This window comes from Trichosurus vulpecula, chromosome 1, assembly GCF_011100635.1.
Source record: "Trichosurus vulpecula isolate mTriVul1 chromosome 1, mTriVul1.pri, whole genome shotgun sequence".
In the NCBI taxonomy this organism is placed as follows: domain Eukaryota; kingdom Metazoa; phylum Chordata; class Mammalia; order Diprotodontia; family Phalangeridae; genus Trichosurus; species Trichosurus vulpecula.
Window position 1 is genome coordinate 992,534 of NC_050573.1, and position 27,024 is coordinate 1,019,557.

At 54.1% G+C, this 27,024-nt stretch overlaps 1 pseudogene; it reads left to right on the forward strand.

Moving 5' to 3' along the window:
* The first annotated feature begins 2,697 nt into the window (after nt 1-2,697).
* On the forward strand, nt 2,698-4,035 carry LOC118831662 (annotated as a pseudogene).
* The last annotated feature ends 22,989 nt before the right edge of the window (nt 4,036-27,024 follow it).

The window sequence follows — 27,024 nt, forward strand, 5'->3', positions numbered from 1 at the left end:
CCTAACCTTGCCAAGGCAACCCTCAGGACTCTTGCTGCCAGGCCCCAGCTCTTCATCCTGAAGCCTCACTCCAGCCCTGAACTTCACACATTAGGGGTGCCCTCTAGCCTTAAGGCCTCCCCCAATAAAGTGATGGCTCCACCCAGACCCTCCATTTAAGGAGAGTGCCCAGGCCCACCAAGGTTCATTCATCTTTAGGCAGCACTCCAGACTTCTCCCCTGCCCCCCACATTTTGTCCCCCCACATGCCTTTGTATCTTCCTTTTATACCTTCCCCCACTAGAATATAAGCTCCTTGGGGGCAGGGCCCATGTCTCGTTTTGCTTGTGTTTGTATCCCCAGCTCCTAGCTAGTGCCCAGCACACAGGAAGCGCCTAATCAATGCTTGTTGGCTGACTCCCTCTAGCTTTGGGGGCCAGTTTTATGATCTTCCCTTGTGCCAAAGTCACTCTGCCAGTTGGATTTTACTTCTGGACCAGAGGTCATTTTTTCCCTCTGCTGCTGGTTTTAGAATCGATTTGTTTTCCAATCTCATCTATTGGGAGCCTTGTGGCCCACCCAAGCATCTATCTATGGTGACACTTGGTACGTGGTCCCCCCAGTGAGAATGCCCCGTGGTTTTTGACTTCTTTGATTGTCTGGGTTGTTACTCCAATGCTGTTTGCTAGGACTGCCTGGATGCTAGATTTGATTACATTGTTTAGTCAGCTGTGTGTTCTTGGGGAATTGGTTAAATATTGGCATCGTGGATGCGATCCTCCCATTATTATTGGCCAGATCTTCTTGCCACTTTAAAAGTATTGATGTGTCAATCAGGGCTTCCTGACACTTGGGAGAGGCCTGTGTATAGAGCTAAGGGTGCTGGGGAAGTCTGGGGAGATCAATGTCATTGAGTTAGGGGACACAAGGCTAGCCCACCTAGGAAGAATTAGGATCAGGTTGAGCCACTATGGATATGCCATGGGAATGCTCAGAACCACGGGAATATATCAGATAGGAAAAAGCTATTGGACTTGAGTTTGTGACACACACACCCCCTCAGCCCTCTGGGTGAGATGGAGGAAGGCTTTAATAAAATGGTGCCTCCAATGAGCCAAGGGAGCAAGGAAGGCTCACGCTTGATAAGCCATTTGGGTCCTCACCTGTTCGAGAGGTTAAGGAAAACCTGGGCCAGCTGCAGCAGACAGCCACCATGCTAGTGATAGGGAGGGAGGCTCTAGGGAGGTCATGGAGAGGATGTGTCCCCTGAGCCTGATGTCACTGTGGCATCAAGACAACAGCCCGATGTCAGGCTCCTTGGGTCACTGGAAAGCAGAGGGATGGACCCAGTTTCCCTGAGTCACACAGTGAAGGCTCTTCTCAGCATGAAGAAGAGAAGGGCCACTGGATGGAGCAGAAAAGCTTCCTCCAGCAGCACCACTCCTCGCACTCCATGCAAACTTTGTGGATGGTCTGAATGTGCAGGGCTTGAGTTGCAATACTCAGTATTCTGAACAGACTGTAATTGGTTCCAATTAGTGCTAACATTCCATTGCCACCCAAAGGGTCTGGACAAAGCAGGGACGGAATATCCATCAGCAGTGTCTTCCACAGCTACTTCCATGTATCTAAAGTACGGGTATTTTTTGTGACTGAATCCTCCAAAGCCAGCACCTCCTAGAAGAAGAAAAGAGATTTTCTTCAACTGTCTCTCTTGGAATGACTGGGACGCAGTGGCTGCTTGTGCTCCACTGTACAGGACATATTCCCAACTTTTACTTGCACCACTGCATGAGGTCCTATGATACCAGGTAGGGAAGAATTCACTAGAATTGCTGATGAGGCCTGGGCTGAACTCTGCCTGTGAATCCCAAGGGCCCACTCTCTTCTCCAATGCCTTTAGCCTGGGTGTGGATTTTTTTCTCCTCATTTGTAACAAAAGTCAAGTCAGTCTCTCTAGTTTTCCCCAAATGATGGTGTATGTGCATCAGGTCCAGGTCCTTTCCAAGGAGACCAGAGCTGTCCTTGGTACTCTCCATTCAGAAGCTTCTTTGTAATTTCTGTATCCCTATGGTTACTGTCCCACCTTATATCTGCCATGAGTCTGACGTGAGTTCCTGGACCATTTGTGTATGGCTTTCCAATGGGTTTGATGTGGATGCAAACAGTGCCCTAAGAGTTAAAATTAACATTAAGAGCTGACTTGGTGAAGCCTCTAGTTTATTCTCTAACCTGAAGGTGCCCTGGAGTCTCTCCCCCTTATCTTGAGTTACAATAAAACTTCCCTCTTATCCTGGACCTCCCTGCCCCCATCCTGGGTCATAGAATTTCCTTGTCTCCCTTATCCATCCTCATCTCTCATCCTTATCTTGCAAGACTTATCCTGTCCCTAAATCTCCAACCCCCAAAAGAAACCGTAAAATCATCCTACAGGCCGTATAGCTTTTTGTCTACACAAGTCTGGTTCCTTCCCTACATCAGAGCCTTTGTTTAGCTCCTTGCTAAATCTCAGATCTGTGTGCTTTTGCATCAATGAAGCTCCCAAGGGCTACAGAGAAGGTCTAAATTCACATTTGAACCTGCTCTCTCAACTCTGACTTTGTCGGGCTATTTTTTATGTCACTGAAAGTATCTGGAATTATCCTCTGTGTATCTCTATGGTATGGACCTCTGTCGGCTGGCATTTCACTTGCTCTTAAACCTACAGACTCTCTACCCATTTAATCTGAGAAGATGGAAACTGAGCAGCCAGAAGAAACCTTCCCCAGTACAGCAACCAATGGTGAATTTGGTAAGTGCCCTGCTGAAGATACAGAGGATAAGCAAGCCTTTAAAAAATCTAGACACACTGCCCAGATGGTTGAACTGCACATTTTGCTTCAAAACAAGAATACTGGAGCAGTGATAGAGAAAGGAGACAAAGATATTAAAGCACTTCGTACAGACTACAATGCCAAGGTTTCAGTCCCAGAGAGCAGTGGCCCCATATTGACTATCAGTGCAGATATTGAAACAATTGGAGAAATTCTGAAGAAAATCATCCCTACCTTGGAAGAGGGCTCGCAGTTGCCATCCCTCACTGCAACCAACCAGCTCCTGCTTGAATCTGATGCTGTAAAACACTTAAGTTGCCAGCACTATAAAGAAAATAACTCTGAATGTGGGTTAAGCCTGTTAGTTCACCAGTCTGGCAGGAGGAATTTCTGGGGTCAAAGGTGCTAAAATCAAAGAACTTCAGGAGGATGCTCAGACAACTATCAAGCTTTTCCAGGAATGCCTTCCTCATTTCACATAGAGTTGTTCTTACTGGTAGAAAGCCAGAGAGGGATGCGGATGCAGAAATAATCTTATATCTGATTCTCCCATCAAAGGACAGGCACAACCCTATGATCCCAGTTTCTATGATGAAATGTATGACTATGGTGGTTTCACAATAATGTTTGATGATTGACAGGGACACCTGTAGGATTTCCCATTCAAGGAAGAGGAGGCATCGATAGAATTGCCCCCTGGTCATGGTAGATGTCCTATGCCCCCATCTAGAAGAGATTATGATGACCTGAGCCCTCGAAAAGGATCCCCACCAATTCCTCCTGGACCTGTGGCAGGGGTGGTAGCAGAGCTTGAAATCTTCCTCTTCCTTCACCACCACCTGGAGGAGGAGATTTTAAGGTTTATGACAGAAGAGGAAGACCTGTTATGATGGCATGGTTGGTTTTAGTGCTGATGAAACTTGGGACTCTGTAATAGATACATGGAGTCCTTCTGAATGGCAGATGGCTTATGGACCACAGGGTGGTTCTAGATGCGATGATTCCTAAGCAGGGGTCTGCGGCTCATAAGGCGATCTCGGTGGGTCCATTATTACGGCACAAGTAACTATTCCCACAGATTTGGCTGGATCTATTATTGGCAATCAAACGAGAACATCACGAATCAGGAGCATCGATCAAAACTGCTGAGCCTTCGGGAGGATCCGAGGATCGAATCATTGGCATTACAGGAACACGGGACCCAATGCAGGATGATGCACGGTATTACTGCCACGCAGTGTGAAGCAGATGTTGAAGGTTCAAAGGCGAGGTCGGTCACTTTTCTTGTTTATGGCGCGAAGCAGCGTCCTGGAAAGTTTTCCTAAGACCAGTGAAGACCTGGAGGAATCCTGCATCTGTTTTTCAATGTGCTTCTGTTAGAAAGCCAAGCTTCAGAGATGTTCCACATTGGAGACGTTGTGAAACCTTCGCTGTTCAACGAATGAAATGTTTTAGCTCCTTACAGAGGGGGAGGGGGAGGGGGAGGGTGTGAAAACCTAACATTGCAATTTTGAAACAGCAGCAGAGAGAGAATTTTATTTTGTCCATTGTTGGTGGTAGAATAATAATAATAATTTCCCCTCCTGTAACTACTATGAACACCTTGCTTTGTGGTTACTGTAATTTGGGAGTGGGGAGGGGGAGAGGGGAGAGGGAGGGCAGGACAGGGGAGAAAGAGGATCAGCAGTCCAGGTGTCCCTGGCTGCCATTCAGAGCAGTGTGCACAATGTATGCTCTTTTGTAAGAAATGTTTTGTGACTTCTTAAATAAATTTAGTGAACCTAAAAATAAATAAACAAAATAAAAGTGTCTAGAAACTCTTCAATACTGGGTGGATTCCTCTTCAAGTTCCTGCTACTGCATATGAATATGGGAGGGGCACAAGGCACAGATTTTACAGACCTGAGACGGCAGCGGGGAGGGGGGTGTTGTCACCAAGAGGCGGAGGCTCGGGCTCATGGCGTGCAAAGAGCTGCAGATGCCGGTGCCTCCTTGGAGAACACAACTAAGAACAAAACTCTGGAATTCATCTGCCCAGAGACAGCAAGAACATAAGTCATAGATTGGTAGCAATGGCTACTCCACAGCTAACCCCAAACATACCCCACGAGGACCCAGAAAGCCTCCAATGTTGCTCAGGTATCGTGGGAGTTTTTCTCAGTGCATGGACTTCCTGCCAGGATTCATTCAGACCAAGGAGAGACTCGGGAAGTACGTTCCAAGTGATGTTGGCTCTGACTGACATTGAGCCGTTCAGCACAACACTTTGCCATCCCTCCAGGGGACCCACAACCAGCGACCAGAACAAAAATGGCAGTGGAGCCACAGTATGGCTTTGGGGGCCTGCCTCCAGTCCTACCAAGAATGATGCCACGGGCTTTACGCCTGCCTGCTGGTGTTTGGGCGTTGCCTTCCTATTGGATTGTGCTTTGGGGTCTCTGAGGACAGAGGAACTGCAGAGATTCGTGACCAGTGCATCTCTAAGTCCAGAGAGGGGGTATGAGAAGCTCATCACCTAGCTTCACCATCAGCTAGCAGAATGCAGAAAGAAATAGATGGCCATCCGGTGCTGGTGGTCCTTGTCAGGCCCTACTCTAAGGTAGCAGAGCCCAGATCTGACATCTTGGCATTTTCGGAACATGCAGGTCCCCAGCCAACGAAAGAGGCCGGGAAGCTTGCCGGTTGACAAAGTGGCACCTGAGAGTGGTGGGGGCCCAGGAAAGACAACTCTTCCCAACCACTTATTGCCAGCTGCTTGAGTTAGTTGGTCTCCCAGATGGGCAGGTTGAGATTGGGAGACGTCTGCCTCAATGGACTCTTTAGAGAAAAATCACCTTCCAGTCATATAAAGACCATGTGACAGATGGTGTGGCATGCCCCAGTAGTCATTCCAGGCAAGGGGAGACAGCTGAATGCGATCCTGCAGCCCAAGCAAGGCCTGCTCTTGGGGACAGACAATTTCCTCATCGCCACAACAGTAACAGTAGCTAACATTCATACGTGGTCACCATGTGCCCCACACTGTGCTGAGCGCTTGGTAGCTATTCTCTCATTTGACTCCATGCCACCTGGGAGGTAGGCCCTACTATGACTGCTGTTTTACAGTTGAGGAAAGTGAGGCAGACAGGGTGAAGTGATTTGGCTAGGGTCACACAGCTAGTAAGTGTCTGCAGCTGGATTTGAACTCAAGTCTTCCTGACTCCAGGCCCAGAATTCTGTGCCCTGTGGTCCCCCCTCCTCCTGCAGCTGCTCTTAGACAATGCTGCTGGCAGCCTGAGCCCTTTTCTATGGCAGACGGGAGTGGACAAGACCAGCCCCTCCCATCCACCAGCACAGGTGCATGGTCAGGGAGGCTTCCTAAGGGTGGGATGGTGTTTTCTCTTGCAACATGAGCCTTGGCTGGAGCCGCCGGGGTTGGCAGTCCCCTGTTCCCAAGTATGCCCCTGCCTCTTGGGTTTGCACTCTGGCTTTGCATAGAGTCCTGTTTGCTTGTTAACTGGCTGAGTTTTCTGTGTGGCCTCTCCTGGTGCTTTTCTACACCACCGTTTCTACACTATTTGCTGTTATTTTAGCCACAAATGTGCCACTGTGGAACATGCTTACATGTTCTGCATGTGACTTGACTTTGGGCCTATGGACTTTGGGAGTCCCTTGGGGGCTGGCTTTGGGTGCTGTACAAATACAGGCACCAGTCCTGGTGGAAGCTGATTTTGCAAGGCACTAAAAAATTCAAACCCTGGGGAGGAATGTCATCACTACAAGGTAAAGGCCACAAAGCTCAGTGGGACTGTAGCTCTTCCCAGTTGGGAAGAGAGAGACCTGAATCACAATTAGACCTGGTGTACATTTACCCTGGAGCCCTCCTCACTAAGGAGCAGGAGCCAGGAGAGAAACAAGCCCTCGGAGAGAGGAGCAAAAGAAGGCAAGCTCTTCCCTGCTGCTCCAGCCTCACTTCCATTTGTGCCTTTCTTAAGTTTACCCTGTTAGCATGCTTCCCAAATGTGATAGTATTTTTCCTAGTCACCTCTGACCCACTCTGTCCTTGTGTTGTCAGGCGACCCTTTGTTTATGGCAGGAGATGCAATGGGAGCCCCCCTGGAGACAAGGACCTTTCCTAGCACAGGGCTGGGAGGGAGCCCAACCCCCAACCCTTTCTCTGGGGGACACAAGCACAATCCGCTTCAAAACACTTCTTCTAAATGTAAAATCACCATGAATTCAGGCCTCAATCTGCCTCATGGACATGAGCCCATGTTCCACAAGGAAGGCTGGAGTAGGCCTCCTACTCCCAATATTGGGCCCCATATCTTCTGGTTTGGGAGCACCCTAGAGATTCTGGTCATGAATAAAGGCATCCCAGAAGCCCCACATAGGAAGGGGCCTGAACAAGAATTCTCATGTGTCCAGCAGCACCCCAGCCTCTGTTCTGAGCCCTCCAGGGAGGGAGAACTCCTACCTCCTCAGACTGCCCCTTCCATGCTGAGACAGCTGGAAGTTTTACGTGAGGTGTTGTATGTGAGGCATACAACAACTAGAACTGCAGGGCCACCCTTCAGGTACATCAAGACAGCCCCTACGTCCTCACATCCCCAGCCTCCTCTTCTGCAGGGCACCTTCAGCTTGGGCTCCCCTGCTCCCACCCTCCTGTGGACCCTTTCTAGCTCATCAGAATTACTCCTCAAATGGGGAGCAATGGGGGGAGCAAATGGGGAACTGAGCAAGCATCTGCCAGCTCCTACTCATAGCTGGGATATCAGGCCTCCTCCTCCTCCTCCCCTTCCTCCTCCTTCTCTTCCTCTTCCTCCTCCTTCCTCCTCCCTCCTCCTCTTCTTCCCTTCACTAGGACCTGGGCTTCTGCCCGACCAGCCCCAGAGCTTAGGCCTAAGCTGTCAGGGACCTGAGGTTTCCTGCCTCCTTGACTCCTGATGTAGCAGCTGCCTTCCTGCATTGTATCACCTGGAGGCCAGCCCTCTGGGGAGAAGCCTCCCTGAGCTCACTGTAGAATCTTCAGCCCCCTGCCAGCTGAGGCTGATCCTTGAATGACAGGCGCAGTCCATGCCTTGGCCTGGGCCAGAGATCTGACTTTCCACTGCCTTAGGCCTGTGGAACCCACCAGGTGGGGAAAGGAAGAGAGCCAGACTTGGTGGAGGCCCCACCCTGTTGACTCATGGGGTTTGTAGGTCCCTAAAGCCCCCACATCTTTTCAGGCAAGCTATGCCTCCACGTGCCACTGATTCACAAGCTACAGCCATGGATCTGAGAGTGGTGGAGGGGACAGGATTGGGGCCGCTGGCCCTGCAAGAGCACAACCCCAGCTCCCCAGCTCTCTCCCTGCCCCCTCCTCCATGCTTGCTGTCTATCTGGCAGCCAGGTCCATCTCCCTCAGCTCCATCCCCTGTCCGTCTCACTGGGCCCCTGAATGGACTAACCGCCTGCCTTACAGGATGATGCCAGCTGTAGCGCTGGGGCTGTCTAGTAAGGCAGTGAGCTGCCCATTCTTGGGAGTATCCTAGAGAGCTATCCAAGGAAGATGTCAGAAGCCTTGTAGAGGGAGATGCTCAATGTGATATCAGTCGGAAACTGGCAGTCAGGGAGGGGGAGAAGGGAGGAGGGGGAAGAGAAGGAAAAAGGGAAGAGAGGGAGAGAATGGGGAGGGGGGAGGGAGGGAAGGGACGGTAGAAGGGGAGGACAGTGAGAAAGAGGGAGACAGGGAGGGAGCACATTTAGGGCTCGGGGGCAGCCAGGGAAGGAAGCTCCCAGACTTCCACCCAAAGGTGGTGGAAGGCCCTAGGGGGTTTTGGCAGCAGGGGATAATTCCATGCAGTCTACCGAATGCTGGGGTTCAGCCAGGTTTGCTACTATGGGTGTTGCTAGATGGGTCAGTGCTTCTGCCAAAGAGGAGGGGGATGAGGGTTCTGAAGTCCAGAAGGCCCTTGGGTGCCTGGGTTCCATCCGACTCTATACACAACCTCCTTTCCTAAAAAGGCTGCCCAGGCAGTGCACCCTGTGGGTGTGGGTTTGGGCTCCCCAGGGTGGTCATGGAGACATGTCCCATCCCATCCGTCCTGTCCTGTCTGGGCCTGAAAGCTTGGACAGAGCAGATACTGAGGGGACTGAGCTAATTGCCAGGCTTAGCTGCCCATGGCAGAGGCCTGGCCTTCTGCACCCCAAGGGTGCCCCTCTGCCTCTGGTGCTGCAGCCAGGAGCCCGAGAAAAGCCCTGAACCTCATCTCTGTTGGCCTGGGGGCAGCAGTGTCAGGGAGGGGCCAGAGGGAGGGAGGGAATGGGGGAGAGGGGCAGGGGAGGGGGAGGGGAAAAGGGGAGAAGTAGGGGGAAGGGAGGGGGTGCCCAGAGTTCAGTACCAGGAGTCAGGAAAATCTGAGTTGAAATTCTCTCTTACTCGTGTCTCCCCGGGGCAAGTCAGTTAATCTGTCTGCCTCAGTTTCTTCATCTGTTACATGAGGATGTTAGACTTGGCGATATCTAAGGTGCCTTCCAGACCTACGTATATTATCCTGGCCCTTGCATGGCTGCCTGTTACAGGCAAAAAATCCCCAACCCCTCATTTATTAAGAAATTCCACTGCTCCAGCCTGACAGCCTCCCCAGCTTATTCCTTGGGAAAGTGGCCAGAACAAAGGTGAGGGCCTTCAGCTGCCTCCTAGAGGAACTTGCCCATGCCTCCCCTCTGCTCAGTATTTCCTATTTATCCTGTACAGGGCATGTTTGCATGTTGTGCCCCTGTGTGATTAGAAACTCCGTGAGGGCTTCTCTTTCTTCCTCCTAGTCTTGGTAATGTCAGCATTTAGGATAGTGCCTGGCACACAGTAGGTGCTTGATGGGCTGGCTGACCGACTCACTGTCCTCATCCTCTGATTGGCTGGTTCCTCCAGACCCTCTACTTTGAAGAGGCCTAGGATAGCCAGGCCACCCCACTCCACCATACTCTCTCTACCAGGCCCCCTTGCTGGGGGCACAAGCCCTCGTCTCCCACACAACTCTTTTCAGCTCCTCTTTTCTGTGTTGTCTCTCGAGTCTTGATTAGAAGCTCCATGAGGGCAGGGACTCTCTTCCTCCTTGTCTTGGTAATCCCAGCACTTTTATTTTGTTTATTTATTTTTAGGTTCACTGCAGAAATATTAACCAAAGCCACACCTGGAGGTTTGGTGTTGGGCAGCTGATGTGTCTTCAGTTGAACCTGGCATTCAAGGCCATTCACACACCCTCAGGCTTTGTTTCCTCCTGCTCCTCTTAGACCTCCCCAGACTCCTGCCATCTCGGTCTGTTTGTGAGTGATGCCAAACACATCCTGGGCGCTGTGATGTCCGGCCTTTACTAAGCCATTTTCCAAGCCAGGAGGACTCTGCTCCATCTCTGTGTTCCTTCAAGGCCCAGCCCAAGCCCTACCTTCTTCAAGATGCCTTCACTAACAATCCTACCCTCTGCTGACTTCTTCCTCCCATCCTCAGGTGGGTTACCCCAACCAGAGAGGCAGAACCATCAAGCTGTGGGCACTGGAAGGCAAGGACTGCTGTGGGTAGGGCCCTATGAAAGACACCAGTCTCTTTACCCACGGGGAGGTTTCCTGTAGACAGAAGGTCAAAGTCAGGGGTACCTAGGCTGGAGCTCTGGAAGGAGGAGAATGGTAGCTTTTCAGAGTCTGGTCATCCATGCCCACTCTCCTGCCTTGGGTGTGTCCCTAGGAAAGTCTTGTGCCTGGGGCTATGTGGTCTTGGGTACAGAGCTCACTGAAGGGCAGGGCTTGCCAGTAATGACTGTGGTTCACAAGGCTGGTGATGACTACCTCCTTAGTCATGCCTCCTGACTCCTCCCTTACTTAGGAATGCTCATAGGATGGTGGTAATCAGTGATCATAGGACCCTGGCCTCTTGTCTGTGTCAGTTATCTGTCCCTTTCACCATCCCCGCCCCCCCACCTCCCAACTCCACCCCAGAGCTGTGAAATCCACGATCTCTACCCTTCCTCTCACACGCCCTCTTCTTCCACTGCCCAAAGACTTGTAAAAAGCACAGGACCTTAGAGAATGTTTGCCTGATGGTTATGATCTCTGGCAGGTGTCTGAAAGTAACATCACTCAACGAGGTTGAAAGAAGGCCCTGTCATCTGCCTGGTCTCCCAATGGGAAGCATTACTGCCCGGTAACCCTTCCTTGTCACTCCCCCCTCTGACAAAGGCCCATGGCACCTTCTTAAAGGCCTTGCTCAGATCATGTCACTGCTTTGCTCACACACCATTGCCTATGAAACTTTTGGCATTCAGGGCTCTGGCTCCAACACTATCTCCTCCTCCCCACTCCTTCTTGTCTTGCCCCTCCCCTCTGGCACCTTTGCTCACATCACTCCCCTGATGGTTCCCCCTCCCTCCATTACCACTTATTTCCTTCCGTTACAGTCCAGGACAGAAGGCACAGATGAAGACCCATCGATCCACCCACCCTCCTCCTGGGCCACATACTGAAGGGATCTTTTTGTCCTCTAGCCCAGCCCTCTCTTTTGTACCTCAAACACAAATAGATATCTATCCTTGTCTGAATGTCTCAAGGAAACTCCTGGCAAGAAGGACAAGAACTGAGGGTCTTCCTTCCCCAGGAGGGCAGAGATCAGGGGATCTGCATGGAGTGGGTAAAGTCTATGCTCCTGCTACCCAGGCTCCCCTCCCCCAGAGAAGACGGCCAAAGAGTCAAGCACCCCAGCTTACCAGCATCCCAGGAGGACAGAACCAAAGATCTAGACATGGCCTTGGGACCTTCCCCCTCGATTCCTCCTACTCTCCTGCCTTCCCCATCACTGGAGAGGGTACTCTCTCCTCCCAGTGCCTCCTTCAGACTCGCAACTTAGAGCCATCCCGGGCTCCTCACTCCCTCACCCTCAATCTGGCACCAAGACCTGTCCATTGAACCTCTGCAACATCTCTCAGACATGCCTTCTTCTCTCCTTTGACCCTGCCCCCATCCTGGTGCAGGCTCTCATCACCTCAAAGAATGCCCCCTCCTCAACAAGTAGGTGTCCAGCCTCTGACTGAAGGCCTCAGAGGAGGTCTCGAGGGGCAGTCCCTCCCACACTGTGAAAAGGTTCTTCCTGACATCCATTCAGCCTCCTCTTGCCCCTGTCCTGTCGTCTGGAACCACAAGGACCAAAGCTAACCCAGCTGCCACATGGTGGTCCTTGAGATACTTGAAGGCACCTCTCAAGTTCTCCCCAAGCCTTCTCTTCTCCAGGTTAAACAAGCCTGGCTCTTTCAACTGATGTTCCCCGTCTCCTCCTCTGCTTTCCTCTCCAGCTCACCAAGGTCCAGCAGAAGCAGCTGTCTGTCCTCCAAATAAGTAATAAAATCCAGCCATGGTGCTGTCAAGTGATCCTGCCAAGTGGAAGGTATTTGTCATGCTGATAATAACCGAGATAACAATGGCCTTCCTGGAATATGGACAGAGGGAAGCCTCTCTGCTTCTGGGGACTCAGCAGGCACAAGGAAGCAGCCAGAAGGACCGATCAAGAAGTCCTGGCCAAGGACCTGAAGACCCAGGGGCACCAGGAGAGACAAAAGAAAAAAGCAGATTTAAGAAATGAACCCTGCTTGTTTCTAACCCCGCTGGCCAAGATGGTGTCTGAGAATGGCATTTGACTCTGGTCCACCCCTTTAAAAAGAAGCATGACAGGATCCTGGTCAGGGATGGAGTAGACCTAACAAGGACTGGTAAGAATGTCTTTGTTCTGCCAAGGCTTGGACTGGCTGTCTTGTGAGGGAGCCTGTGTTGTGAAAGACTCCGGACATTGTCATTCTTCCCAGTTCCAAAAGAGAGGAACTGGAGGGCCAGAGGGATGGGAGAGAGGAATAGGGGTGAGAGCTGGAGACAGAGAAACAGCAGTGACCGCAGACGGAGGGTGCTTTCCAGGAGACCAGCTCAGCTTGGAGCAGCCGATCCTTTTCCTTTCCCTGGCACACGCTGATGACGAGTTACTGAGCCGGTCCCTGAGACGGGGCAGAGACTGGAGGAGTCTGGTCTCTGCTTCTTCCTTTTGTTTGATGGCAGTTTGGGTCCGGCTGCAGGTTAATTACTAGGAGGTTCTTTGCTATTTTAAATTTTGCTTACTAATTATTTACTTCTTGAAATAAAGGCTTACTCAGTAAAGACAAGATCATTTTAATTAGTATCCTGAGTGTGTGTTTGTGCTGTTAATGAGCGTGATAGGAGGAGAGTGGAAATCTGTGTATGACTTGATACACTGAATTCAGCTGGCTGAGGGACTGCCCTCCTGGCTTGTCTGCCAATCAGTGGATTGCCTGGGGGCTCAGAGAACTGATGAATTTGATTTACAATCTGTATTTTATACTTTTAAAAAAAAAAAAAAAAGCTTTGTAGAGAAAGGAAGCCGGGCGGAACTGGGGCTTTTGTCCTAGGCTGAAACCCTGAAGTACTAATAAAATTATATCCAATCATACAGATCACTATGTACCAGAGGGAGCCCTTTCCATTTCCCTCCATGGGGACCTCACAAGAAGGTCAGGGCCAAGGCAGGCCCCTGGGGGTGGAATCAGCTGTGGCCAGTTCCACCCACTCCCCCCAAAGGGGCAGGGCATTGGGGTGGGGAGGACTTTGCATCTCAACTGTCCTCCAGAGCGACCTCTGCTGGCCTTCATACCCAAGAGCTCCATCCCTCAGAGATGACACGGGATAAGGAAGCAGGTGAGACCTCAGAAGTGCTCAGGAGAGAGCCCAGGAAGGACAGTCATTGGCAGCATCAATATTGGTAAAGCGCTTAGCACCGTCTCTACACAGACATACAACATCGGGTGGTGCATTAGGCCTGGAGTCAGGACAGTCTGAGTTCCAATCCAGCCTCAGACACTTACTAGACCCTGAGCAAGATACTCAAACCTGCGTGCCTCAGTTTCCTCATCTGTAAAATGAGCTGGAGAAGGAAATGGCAAACCAGTCCAGTATCTCTGCCAAGAAAACTCCAAATGGGGTCACAGAGAGCTGGACATGAATGAAGAAAGCCTGCACAACAACAAAACAACCATGGCTGACAACTGAGATGAACTAGACATCACAATGCATGGTCACCCTTTCACTTTGTACCTTTTTTTGAAGCCTGGTTGCCATGCTGCGGGTTAACTGTCCCTCCCAGCTTGGTGTCCTCTGCCCCTCCAAGCAGCAAGCCCTCTGAGAATTGGTGGGAAAAAACCCTGAGGCTGGCTGGACAGTGTTTCTCCCTTCCTCAAAAGGAACCCAAAAGGATGGGGGAGGGGGAGGGTAGTGGGGGATAGATCCATGGCCTTAGATGAGGTCATCACAAAGGCTCAAAGTGTTAGGGCCTTTCTTCTGTTTCTCCAGATTCGAGACCTTGAGGGTTGGAAGGAACCAACCAACCTCGTTGGCCTCAAATACCACCCACGTGCCAGAGGAATTCCCACTGTGACCCATCTGATGAGTGGTCATGCAGCCTCTACCTGGAGACTTCCCAGGAGGGGAAGGCCACCCCCTCTAGAGGCAGCAGCCTCTCCCACTGGGGAGGAAGCTTTTCCCATTAGCTAGCCTGGATCTGCCTTGTTACAGCTTCCCCCCAATACTCATGGTTCTGCCCCTGGGGCAGCCCTCCAGATACCTGAGTGCAGCCGTCATGTACCCGAGGAATCTCCTCTTCTCCAGCCCAAACATACCAGCTCAGTCACCCGATCCTCACTTGCCATGGACTGGAGGCCCTTCCCTGTGCTGGCAGCCCTTTTCTTGACACAGCAACTTCCCAAAGTCCTTCTTAAGCCATGGGCCCCCAAAAATGAAGACAGGATTCTAGATAAAGTCTAAGCAGGGTGAGGACAGAGGATCATGCCCTTCTTATTCCTGGCAGCCATGCCACATTAGTGACCATATTGAGATTACGATACAGTGAAATCTCAGATCCTTTTCAGAACAGCTTGCCTCCATCCAGATGTCCCCCATCTTACATTAGTGGAGCTTATTTTACACAGCCCGAGTGTACCAGACTTTACATTTACTCCTGCCAAATTTAATCTTACTCTTTTCAGCCAAAAGTCCAACCAGTCAAGAGCCTTTTGGATCCTGACCATCATACAGGGTGTTAACTATCCATCCCAGCTTGGTGTCATCTGCAAACTGGATGACTAAGCCCTCCAAATCATTGACAAAAGTGTTAAACAGCCTAGGGCCCAGCACTGCACCAATCCCTGGGGCCCTCCACTGGAAACCTCCCATATTATCTCCGAGGCCACATCTCCCAATTGTCTCCATGAAAATAATCTCAGATAAATCTAGTGATGAATCGTTAGGGGGAGAAGCCCAGTGGGGGGCTTGGGAGCTCATCTTCAGCAAGATAGCCACTCACAGGGATGACCTTAGAAGCCTGGAAGTAGTAAACACCACCTCCCTGGGGGAGCTGCCCAGCCAGAGTCAGCCCTGAGGAGGTGCTCCACCTACAACCCCACTGGGCAGCCCTAACCCTCAATGCACCCATCCTCCAGCCATCCTGAAGGTGGGGGAGGGGGAAGGATAGGCATTCATTAAGCGGCACTGTGCTAAGCACCTTACAAATATTATCTCACCAGAGCCTCACAACAACCCTGCCAGGCAGTGCCATTATCATCCCCATTTTGCAGACGAGGAAACTTGCCCAGGTCACCCAGCTAGGAGGTATCTGAGGCCAGATTGGAACTTGGGTCCTCCAGACCCCTGGCCCAATATTCTATCTCCTGCACCACTAGCTGTCTCCAGGTAGCTAAGAAGGCTCTTCAGAAAAGTGAAAGTGATCTTGTCTGAGGTCAGACCCACAGGCCCTGGGGGAGCTGCCTGGGCATGGTGGGCAGAGGGGGGCACACCTCTGGCACAGGCCAGCTGAGGCCAGACCCACAGGCCCTGGGGGAGCTACCTGGGCATGGTGGGCAGAGGGGGGCACACCTCTGGCACAGGCCAGCTGAGGTCAGACCCACAGGCCCTGGGGGAGCTGCCTGGGCATGGTGGGCAGAGGGGGGCACACCTCTGGCACAGGCCAGCTGAGGTCAGACCCACAGGCCCTGGGGGAGCTGCCTGGGCATGATGGGCAGAAGCAGGCACACCTCTCACACAGGCCCAGCTGGCCTATGACCAGGGCATCTATTGACTTCTCTCCGTCTATCCCATGTGACTGCTGGAGGCCATCCAAAGGTTGATGCCTGTCCCTCAGCAGATCTGTGATCCGAGCCCTCCAGGGAGTCAGAGGTTCTGAGTCTCCCTGGGTCCTCCAGGTCCTTTGCCCAGGGCATGGCTCTGCTCTCCTCAGTCCCTAGTGTTAATGGTTCACCAGGAGTTAATGTGTCACCCTTCTAGCTAACATATTGGAGAGGAATGCCCAGAGAGCCTCCCCCCAGGATGCTGGACTCCTCAGCCTGCTCCTGACACTCCCCCCAACAGCCATCTGCCCTGAGAGGTGACCTTCACATGCTCCAGGTTTCAGACCATAGGCCTCTGCTCAGAGCATCCCCCTCCCACCTCCCTCCAAAGAATCTGAGGATCTCAGGCCTGGGAGGGACCCCTGGGCCACATAACCTGACCCAGCTCTGGACAGGAAGAGGAGGTTCCTCACCTCAACACCCTCCCCAGAGACTCTGGGACAACCCTGGGGGGTGGGGGCATCTCCCCAACTGGAAATGCCAACTCCAGTCCTGACCAATTCCTCCAGCCTCAGTGCCATGTTGCACCTTGGTCTGCCCAGGAATACGCCCCCCCCAGAGACTTTCAGACCCCAGGAATGCCCCCCACCCCAGCTAACCCCTGCCAGTTGCTATGACTCATCCTCAGTGCACTGAACACAAAAGATGCCCCTGTACACTGTCCAGCCTAAATGAGCCTCCAATGAATCAGGCCAGTGTAGACCCCTGCATCATGCCTGGAGGTGGGCCAGCCTGGAGCAGACATTATTAAATGCCTACTGTATGCCAGGCACAGTGCCCTTAAGGCACTGTCACAGGAAACAAGGATTGACTATATGCACTAGGCCCTGTCCTGAGAGTGCTACAAACATGATCCTCACGACAACCCTAGGAAGGATGAGGAAACCAAGGCAGACCCAGGGTCTTACGGCTATTAAGTGTCTGAGGATTTGAATTCAGGTCTTCCTCCTGACTCCAGGCCCAGAACTCTCTCCACTGAGCCACTGAGGTTTCCCAGAGGAGGTGGGATTTTCGTGGAACTTGGAGGAAGCCTCTGGGAGTGGAGGAGGGAGAGCGGGCCAGGCCTGGAACCAAGGGACAGAGGGGCTCATTCACCAAGCAGCCAGGAGGCCGGGGCCACCAGATCGAAGGGCACGTGTCAGGGAGTGAGGTATGAGGAGACTGGGAAGGGAGGAAGGGGCAGGCTAGAAAGGGCTTCAAAGGCCAGCAAAGCATCTGTATCTACTCCTGGAGACCAAAGGGAACCCCCCGGAGCCTGCTGAGTCAGAGGTGGCTGGTGGCTGAATGGAGGATGGACTGGAGGGCAATGAGGAGGGACTGAGGCAGGCAGACCACCCCACAGCTACTGCCACAGTCCAGGCACGAGGGGGTGAAGCCCTGCCCCAGGACCCGGTCAGAAAAGGAAAGGGCGAAAAGTCCTCAACTTCAGCTCTGTGGAAGGTGGAAGCCCAGTCATGATGACCTGTTAACCACCCTCATTCAGATCCTGGACCTTTAACACAGACGCTGAGTCATAATTCAGATAACAGGGCAGGTGAAAACCATGGCGAGAAGGTCACGACTGGCTTGAGACTGCTTTGTGACCTCTACACGATCCTATTGATACTGGGTTAATGCCCAAGCTGAAAGGAGCAGAAATCCAAACTACCCACCAATCCATCAGCTCGATTCACTCTCTCATCCCTCCTGCCTTTGTCTGCTTTCTCTAACCACCACTGGGCTTTCCTGGGCACTTTTGGTGATCCCTCGAATGGTCTGGAGGCCACCCCAGATTGCCCGTTTGTATTTATATTGATTACATTCCAATAATAGTCTGAAGCTCCTTGGCATCAAGAACATCCAGCCAGGGGGATGCCTGACCTTACAGGGGCACATTGGAGAGATGCTGCAAAAGTGAATTCCACAGGCCTTGGCACCATTTTGAATCTGGGAGTGAGAGAGTGAGGAGCCCAGGATGATGCTGAGATGGGGAGCCTGAGGGGTGGGAGCATGGGACCATTCCATCAGAAGACTAAGTCACTAGTCCATGAGCTCCTGGGACAGGGACTGGCTGCTGCCTCTTTTTGGTATCCACAACACTTAGCACAGTGCCTGGCACATAGTAGGCATTTAATAAATACCAACTGACTGACTGACTGGTGTCCTCAACATTAATAGGGGAGGTAGGAAGAGGGAGTGTTTAGAGAAAAGAATGAGGTCAGTGTCGGACCTGCGAAGCTTCAGATGTCTCTGGGACGTCAGTGGGGGTCAGCAGAGAGGTCGAGGCTGGATAAGTCACTCCAAGAATCTTCAGCAGAAAGATGGCCACTAAATCCACGGTGATCTGATGAGATCACCCAGAGAAGCAGGGTGAGGGAGAACACCCCAACTAGCCCAAGATGCCCCCCAGGATGGCCACAGTGTGGTGTGATGAGACAGGATGATGGCACAGGTTTGAAGAAATCTTCCATCTGTCTGAGAGCATCATGGGGGCTTTGATTCACTGGATGCAGGGAACATCTTGTGAGCGCTTGGAGATCAAGTCATGCTTCTTGGGCTCCCCAGTAGGGTAACAAGCTAATTCAGAGTCAGTTGATGTAGTCGGAGAGGACTCCAAATGCAGGAGCTGATGGTTCCAGGTCCCTGTCAGGGAGGAGGGAGATGGGAGGAGGGAGGAAAGAGCACCCTCCCCCCACCCCCTGCCCTTATCCTCCTTCACCATGAAGAGATGCATGTAGTAGGAAATACCACATCCAGCTAGGAGTAGAGAGAGCCATGCCAAGGGCAAAGATAAGCCCTGAGAGGTCAATTGAGTTTTCCGAGTCATAATTAATCAGTTTATGACCTTGTAGACTTTGAAAAGTTGAAAGGCCTGAAGGTTCTGTCATGGAACCACGAGCAGCTCCCTCTGGAGCAGCAAAAGCTTCTGTACTGGGAGCTGGAGATAACGGACTTGTACTAAACACAAGGACAAACAGCTTCAGAATGCTAGGAGGAGCCCCCGAAAAACTACATCGAAGGGGCGGTTCATGAGGACTCCATGAAGGGAGAAGAGAACTTCCCTAATCAAGCACTGAGTCCCCTTGGCCACGTGGGCTTCCTCCTAAATGTGAGCCTCACTGTCATTCTACTATGGTTTGAACCCATGCTCCCCAGGAGCCTTGTGTGTGCAAGGGGAGAATGCTCTTCCAGTTTGGGGACACTATCCTGGAACCCCTCTTCTTGCTGTTCCTGCTTAGTAAGTACTCTTTCTAAAAGCTTATTGAGTCTGGCTTATAATCCATGGGAAGCACACTGGTGGGGGCTTGTGAATGATGATGCTAAAGAACCAGAGCCTTTTAGGGGTATGCCCAGAACCCAAGGGTGGCAGTAGTCAGCTGTCCTCCAAGGACTCAGCTACAAATACAATCAGAGAGTAGGGAGATGGTTGGGAGCAAGGAGGACCTCTGAACTTCTGGAGAGAACATGGATTATCAAGGTTGCCTTTTGGTTCGGGAAGCTTATTAACCAGGTCAGAGAGGAGGTGTTACCACTGTGCTTTTGGTCTGAGTAGGCCTTGCTCTAACAGGTGAGGGGCTGATTGCACATTTGTGGAGGGAAGGCCTCCTCGGAGGGGCCAGATGACTGTTCCTGACCTGCACCTCAAAGCCCTGCCAAGGGCTCTGCCAACTCCAAGTCTCCAATGATTGATCCAAGGCCTGAGCCTCAGGACTAACCTACCTGCCTCTGGCCTCCTCCTTGTTCCAAGCCAAGCCTAGTTTTCCCTCTCCATCTTCAACCATGCCCAGGGCCCCAGAGGTGCCACCAAGAGCCAAGGTCAAAGCTGATTGACTATGAAAGGCATCCTGTTTGGCCCCTGATTCAGATTCCAGGGCACTGAGGCAGGATGGCTGAAGGTCCCGTAGACAAGCAGTTTAGCCCCTCTGCCCTCTGCTTCTCCAAGAAGAGCCAGCCCCTTCCAGCCCTGGCCTCTTCAGCTTCATCAGGGGTCAAGGATCTCCCACCAGAAGCATGAAGACAAGTTAATGTTTAGAGAATGTGAAAGAATCTGATTTTTCAAAGGGCTTTGCTCCCTGTGCTGCCAGATTGACCTCATCAGTGCCCAGGGGGCATAGGTAGGAGGGTCACACAGTGGGACCCTGGTTTGGTTTCCTCTGGTGGCATTCAATTCCACCAGACTACCAAGTACTGGGCCTTGTGCTAGGCGCTGGGGGCACAAAGACACTGTCCCTTGTCTGAAGGAGGGGCCCAGGAAAGGCCTGATGGAGGATGGAGCACCCACACGGAGTCCGAAGGGGAGCCAGAATACCAGTAGGTGACCCTGAAAAGGGGAGACGGTCCCTGCCAGGAGGAGATTCTGTGCCAAGGCCTGGAAGGGCTACCACAGAGTACAGGGAATGGCCAGTCTGCCACATCAGCTCGAGGACTGAGTGAGTGATGCAGAGAGATGCAGGACCAGTCCAGAAAGGGAGGCAAGAGGCAGACTAGGAAGGGCTCTGCAGGACCAGCCCTGGACAGTGCTATGGAGAGCCACGGAAGAAGTTTCATGAGCAGGAGCTGAAATGGTCATGAGCGGCCTTGTCAGCATGTGAGGAAATTCACTCTGGCAGCTGAGTGGAGATAGATTAGAGAGAGTGGAGGCTTGGGGCAGAAGAATGGGGGAGATGGAGGGATGGGGATGGGGAGGGGGAAGGGAAGGGATGAGGGAGGGGGAGGGATAGGGGAGGGGGAAAGGGGGAGGGATGGGGAGGTGGGAGGGAGGGGAAGGGATGGGGAAGGGGAGGGATGGGGGGATAGAGGAGGGAGAGGGATAGGGAAGAGGGAGGGATGGGGGAGGAGAGGAGGTGGGGGAGGGATGGGGGTGGAGAAGAGATGGGGGAGGGATGGGGGAGGGGGAAAGAGAAGAGCTAAGGATGAGTTTGGAGCCTAGGTAGTTTGCAGGACGGTGGTGCCCGCCACAGAAGTGAGGGCCTTCGGGAGAGGGGAAGGTTGGGGAGGAGAGATGATGGGCCGGGGGCGGGGGGCACTGCCAGCTGTCCTTGTCCGTCTTATGCTGGGGGCGGCTATCCAAAGCCGGGAGAGAATCTGCGGGCATTTCCTGGCTCCCCCCTCTGAGGTCCAGCCCAGCGCTGCCCACCATCCAGGGCGTGGCTGCGACCACCACACTTACTAACCCGCTGAAGTCCCCTTCCACGTTCAGCCGGGGACCATTCCCCAGGCCACCTCCGCCACCCGCCTCCTCGGCCTAGGTCTGCCCATCCTGCCGCCCGCTCTAAGCCTGCCGGGCCCGGACCACAGCCCACACCTTCCCTTCTCCACACGATTGCCCCGAGCCACCGACTTGCCAAGTGGCCAGAGCCACGTCCTTCCCTCGCTCTGGCTCCGAGGGCCGCCCCCTCACCATCCCTTCCATCGCACACCCCAGAACGTTAGCTCTGGGCTCCCGCACCTAGAATTTGCCAACGCCCTTCTTTTCATTTTTCTGAAAGTCAGGACGTTCCCTGCTCCAGTCCTGCCGTCCCTCTCCTCTTCTCCGCGCCTTCGAATACCCGACGGACGGTGGCTCCTCCCGAGTCTCCTGCCCCAGGGAGCGCCTGCCTCCCGTTGTCTGCCTGGACACCAAAGGCATCTTCTTGAAGACCATCCCTCTCCGCTCAGCGAACCATTATGACTCCCTAGTACTTCCAGGACCAAGTACGACCTCCTCTATTTGCCTGAAAAGTCTGCACCAGCTGGGCTTCTGTTTATCCACTGTCATTCCTTGGTCATTACTCCCCGTCTCACTCAGAGATCTAACCAGAGGGGCCTTCCTGTTGTTTCTCTCCTTCCCCACCCTCTCCCTCCCTCCCCCTGTCCATCTCCTCTCCTCTCCTCTTCTCTCTCTCTCTTTCACACACCCCACACACACACACACCACAGACACACAGACCACCTTGCTTCCCATCTCTGTTCTTTTGCCTGTGCTGTTCCCTCCAGGTAAATTGGAAGCATGGGCTCAAGTCCCTCTCTTTAATATAGCTGCCATTTGGCAGGACTTGGGCTGGCCCTGGTATTTTTACCTCTGCCCACCTGAAGGCCTGGAAGGCAGGGACAGGGCGCCTCTGAAGCAGCTGCCATCAATGGGGCTGCCCCAAAGCTCCGGCCATGGACTCTAAGCAGGCACAATGGGAGCGTCCACAGCAGAAGGGGTTTCTATTGGGGAGCCTGGAGGGGACTGGATCTGAGGGGGGGCAAGGTAGTCCCTTGAGGAGAAGTCCCACCACAGGGGCTGCACCAGCCACCTCTCTGTCCTTTGAGATTAGCTCCTTAGTGAGTGTCCCAGTCTGTGCACATAGCCCTGCCCCTTTCTCTTCTGGACTCTCTATGCAGCCTCCTCCTCTTCTGTGGGGTGGGCACAGACCCCGTTGAGGGGCCTGCCTGAGGGTGTTCAGAGCGCATCCACACACACATCATCTGGAGGCAGGGACTCTGGGATGGCCAGGTGCCCAGGCCACCCCTGCTTCCTGCCTGCCCACCTGGACAAGGGCCCTGGACAGTCCAGACAGTAGCAGGGAGGCCCAGGCTTGCCTCCTGGCAGGCTGGCAGGGCGCTGGCCAAGGAGGAAGAAGACATGAGTTTCCTGAACCTTGTCCAAGTCCATGAACCTCTTAGGGGAGGCTCCTGCAGCCTCCTCCCCCCTTCCCCCAAGGTAGTTATGGATAGATAGCTGGCCCTGGTCCTGTGAAGGGGGCAGGGAGAAGAGGTAAGGCCAGCATCCTGACTGACAGGGAAGGAGGCTGGGAACCAAGATCCCCCAGGATAGGGCAGCTGCCTGCCTTGACCGTTCCTGACCCCAGGGAGCCACTCTACCCAGAATGCACCCCTCCCTCTCTGTCCAAACCACTGAGCCACTCTTCAAAGCTTAGCTCTTCTGCCACCGCCTCCAACAGCCCTCCGGGATTGCACCTAGTCTCCCTCTCAGGCAGTCAATTCCATGGTGCCTGGCTGCAGCGAGGGTGGAGAGGAGAGCAGGGGAGGGATTCTGGGTCCCTCTTCATCTATGTGTTCCTTGGGCCTCACCCAGACCAGGACTGAATGGGATTTGAAAGAGGTTGGGGGCCCACACACGACAAAGAGCTCTGGAGGGTTCTGGAGGCGAATCATACCCGCAGGGGCAGTGGACCGAGACCAAGGACAGCAGGAATGGAGGGGAGCCCAAGGCAAAGAGATGTGTGGGGGATAGTTAGATCAGGGACGTAGCCTGGGAGCCAGAGGGCCTGGCACAGGGTGGCTGCCCCAGGCCCCTTTCCTTCCCTGGAGTCCAGGCCACGCCTAAAAGAGAGCCAGGACAGCCAGCCCCTTTTCCAGGCTCCCTCCCCTCCCCTCAGGCCAGGTGACCAGGGCCCCAGCAGCAGCTTGGGTATGTAGGGGCGTTCTGGCCCCTGCCTCAGGGAGCCCCGCCTGGGAAGCCAGACAGTGTCCCTGGGCAGGTGTGGGCAATGCTCAGGGGTGATGACTGCCACACAGCCCTGGGTCTGCCTGGGCTGGCTCGGGAAGGTGGCTGGGCACCAGGCTGTTCACCTGCCCTGGACGAGTACCCGAAAGACACCTTCACCTACAGGCTGTGAGTCAGGTAAGGAGGCTGGCTGCCCTGGGCACCGATCCCTGGGGCACTCCACTAGAGACATGCTTCTCAGCTCCCACCAAAACATCTTATTCTGTCGCTGAGCCTTGTCTGGCCCCTCCACTGGGTGGACGGGGCTCAGCAGCACCACCTGCTGGAATCACCCAGAAGCTCAGGAAGGGCTCACGCCTAATGATGCAGGGTATCGACTCTGTTATTGTGGGGTCATCGATCAAGACCATTAAGGCCAACCCCCTCATTTTATAGATGCAGAAACCGAGGCGTGGGGCGCGTCAGTGACGTACCTATCATCACACGGCTAGTATGGTAAGGGACTGGGGTGGCATGGGTTCAAATGAATCCATGTCCAGTGCTCTGGCCACTGTCCCAGAATGCCATCATGTTTGTTGTATCCCTTACCAGGCATTCATTAAGCCCTTTATGTGTGCGCAGGATGCCCTCCCTCCTTTTCCCTCCATATGGCCCATGGTAACCTCTGTCCTCAGACAGGTACACTTGGACCTCCCAGCTCTGACATCCCCTGTTCTCAGGCCCCTCCCAGCTCTAACATCCCCTCTTCTAAGGCCCCTCTCAGTCCTGACATCCCTTATTCTGAGGCCCTCCCAGACCTGACATCCCCTGTTCTGAGCCCCTCCCAGCTCTAACATTCTCTGTTCTAGGCAACCCACTCACCCCAACTTTAGAGGAAACCTAGGCTTATGGCTAGGAAGCCATACAAGTGACAGCTAACAAGTGGGTGGCCTGGATCCACACTCATCAGCAATTTCCACTTCCCTCCCCAGGCTTCCTTCTGCAGGAGCCCCAGGCCGGTGCCAGAAGGGCCCAGCAGCCCTGGGCGGGCGACGGAGCCATGGGAGCTCAGGCATCACTGCCCCATTTGGTAGATGGGGGTTCACTTGCTAGAGAGAGCAGGAGCCAGGGCCAGGGCCCAGGTCTCTTGGTGCTCCTCCCTCACCCCCCTGCTCTGGAATGTCATCTGGGGAGAAGGGAAGCCAGGGTGAGCTTGCTGCTCAAGGCCACCTAGGAAGTCCCTGGGGTTCATCTTCACCTCCCTCCTTGGTACTGCTCCCTCTGCAGGTAGTGCAGGCTAGCCTCTGGGCAACCTGTGCCAGGAGCCATTCTAAGACAGGGCCCAGCACCCATGGGCTACCTTCAAACATGAACCCAAGCTGGAAAGTGCCCCCTTCCTCCAGAGGAGGAAACTGAAGTGCAGAGAAGGCAGGGCTTTGGCCACAGTCACAGCAGAGGGAAGAGGCAGGGAGAAGGTGGGGCCCTGGGCTGAGATGCCTGCCACAGGTGAGAACCCCCCTGAGTACCACCCTGAGAAGCCAGCTGATTTTATGGGAGCCAGTGCCAGGTCCTGGCAGGGTCCCAGGGGGCAGGAGGAGTGGAGAGGCAGGGTGACTGACTGTGTGTGTTGGCAGGAGGCAGCAGCAAAGTCTGGGCCCCATCTGGGCCTCCCCTGGTGTCCAGGCCTCAGCGTGTGGCTCAGCAATGAGCCCAGTGAGTCAACTCCAGGCCAGCCAGGCAGGCACCAGGGACGTGGCGGCGGCAGCAGCAGCGGAGGAGGGAACTCAGTGGGAAGAGATGGAAACAAAGGAACGGTCATGAGCCAGGCTGGAGGAGGGGGCAGGGAAGGAGGGGCTAGCTGGGACACAGAGGCTTTATTAACGACCCGGGGGGGGGGAGGGCTGAGGGGGAGGAGGCTGGCACCTCAGCCCGCTGCCGGGGCCCTGCCTCTTGTCCTCCCAGTCTCTCTGGGCCTCCATCCCTCCACAGAGGCAGCCAGGGCCTCCTAAGCTGGGGCTGTGAGCGCAGCTGGGGCCACTTACCAGGCTCTGAGGGGGAGAAGGCACCAGGCTCCAGCGAAACACAAGCCTCTTTCAGGTCTGTCCCGTACCTCCTGTGCCCACTGACCCCCTGCTGGGGAGGTGGCACCAGGGAGTCCCGCCCCCGCCTGGCTGAGCAGTGTCTCGAAATCTGGAAGGGGCAGAAGGCTCTCAAACCCAAGCAGACACTGGGGGCCTGGCAGAATCCCAAAGGGAGTCTCAGGGATGGCTGGGGGAGAGCTTCGTGCTCTAGACCTGGCAGGCCCAGCCTAGAGTGAACCTTCAGATGGCCAAAAGAATTGACCCACCATGTCAGCAGCCCCAAGGAGTCAGGGGTCCCAGGCTTGAGCCCCAGTAAGCCAGAGACAGGGAGCCAGAGGGCCCTAGAGAGTGAGGGACCTGTAGGCATGCCGCCAATGTCCCAGCATCCCTAAAGAGCCAGGGATCCCAGGCTTGAGCCCCCGCAGGCCAGAGACAGGGTGCCAGTCTCCCAGTGGCCCCAAAGAGCTGAGGCAGGGCAAGCCTGAGGCTAGGAGCCAGACTTGCAGCAACCAAAGGAGACTCAAGGTCCCAGACCTGAGCTCAAGCCAACTCATGGAATCACGGCATGATCAGGCCCAGCTGGCTGGCTCCCTGAAAAGACGGAGTGTCTTCTAGGAAGGTCAGTGATAAACAGGATGCGTTGTCCCCAGAAAGGCCTGGGAGGGATGGGGGTGGGGGAGAGGGGTGGCTTGGACGTGAGACTGATCTGCGAACCAGGCATTGCCTGCGGGGCGGAGGAAGGGGAGAAATCCAGTCTCAGAGCAGAAAGGCACCTAGACCCTTGTGGAGGGAGGTTCGATACCTCCCTGCCCCTGCCCAGGGCCTCCTTCCCCAGGTTGGACAGCCTGGCTTGTGGGCACACAGAGCCCCCTGGTGGGCAGCCAGCTGGCACAAGCCTCCAGAGTCAGCCTGGAGACAGGGAGTACAGCGTTTCCTTCCCTGCCAGGGGACAGCCCCACATTGGAGGTTCAGGGGCTGGCCCAGGGCCACACTGCAAGGAAGCACTGGATTCACAGGCTGGGGAAACAGCCCTTGGTGAAAGACATGAGGGTGTACAGGTGTGTTCTTGGGGACTCCTTGGGAGCTGGCGGGACTGGGGGGCTGCACCAGAACTCTCTTCACCTCCCAGGAGGGGACTCCATTCTCTGGCAGCTGGGCAGGGGAGGCCATTAAGCTCCCACCACCCCCCGAGGGCTGCCCAGGGGACTGGCAGCCCAGGTGTGGCCAAGGGCAGGCTGGCTGGCAGGACATTGGCCCAGAGGCGGCCCAAGCTAGGGCAGACTGCCGGCATATAGAGATCGGGGGGCATGGAAGGGGAGGGCCACTGAAACCCAGGGCCTGGCTGCCTTCTGAGATGAGCTGGCTTCATCAAGACGCTAAGCCTGTGAACCCCGGACACCCATGAGTCTCAGATCCTCAGAGACTTGGAGCAAAGTTCCAAGGCTTACTGTCACACACACAGTGTTAAACACTGGATTGGAGCCCAGACCCCACTTCCACAAGTGTTCAGCCAGCCTGCTTGCAGACCTCCAAGGACAGGGAGCTCACCACCTCCCCCACCCGCCTCTTGCACT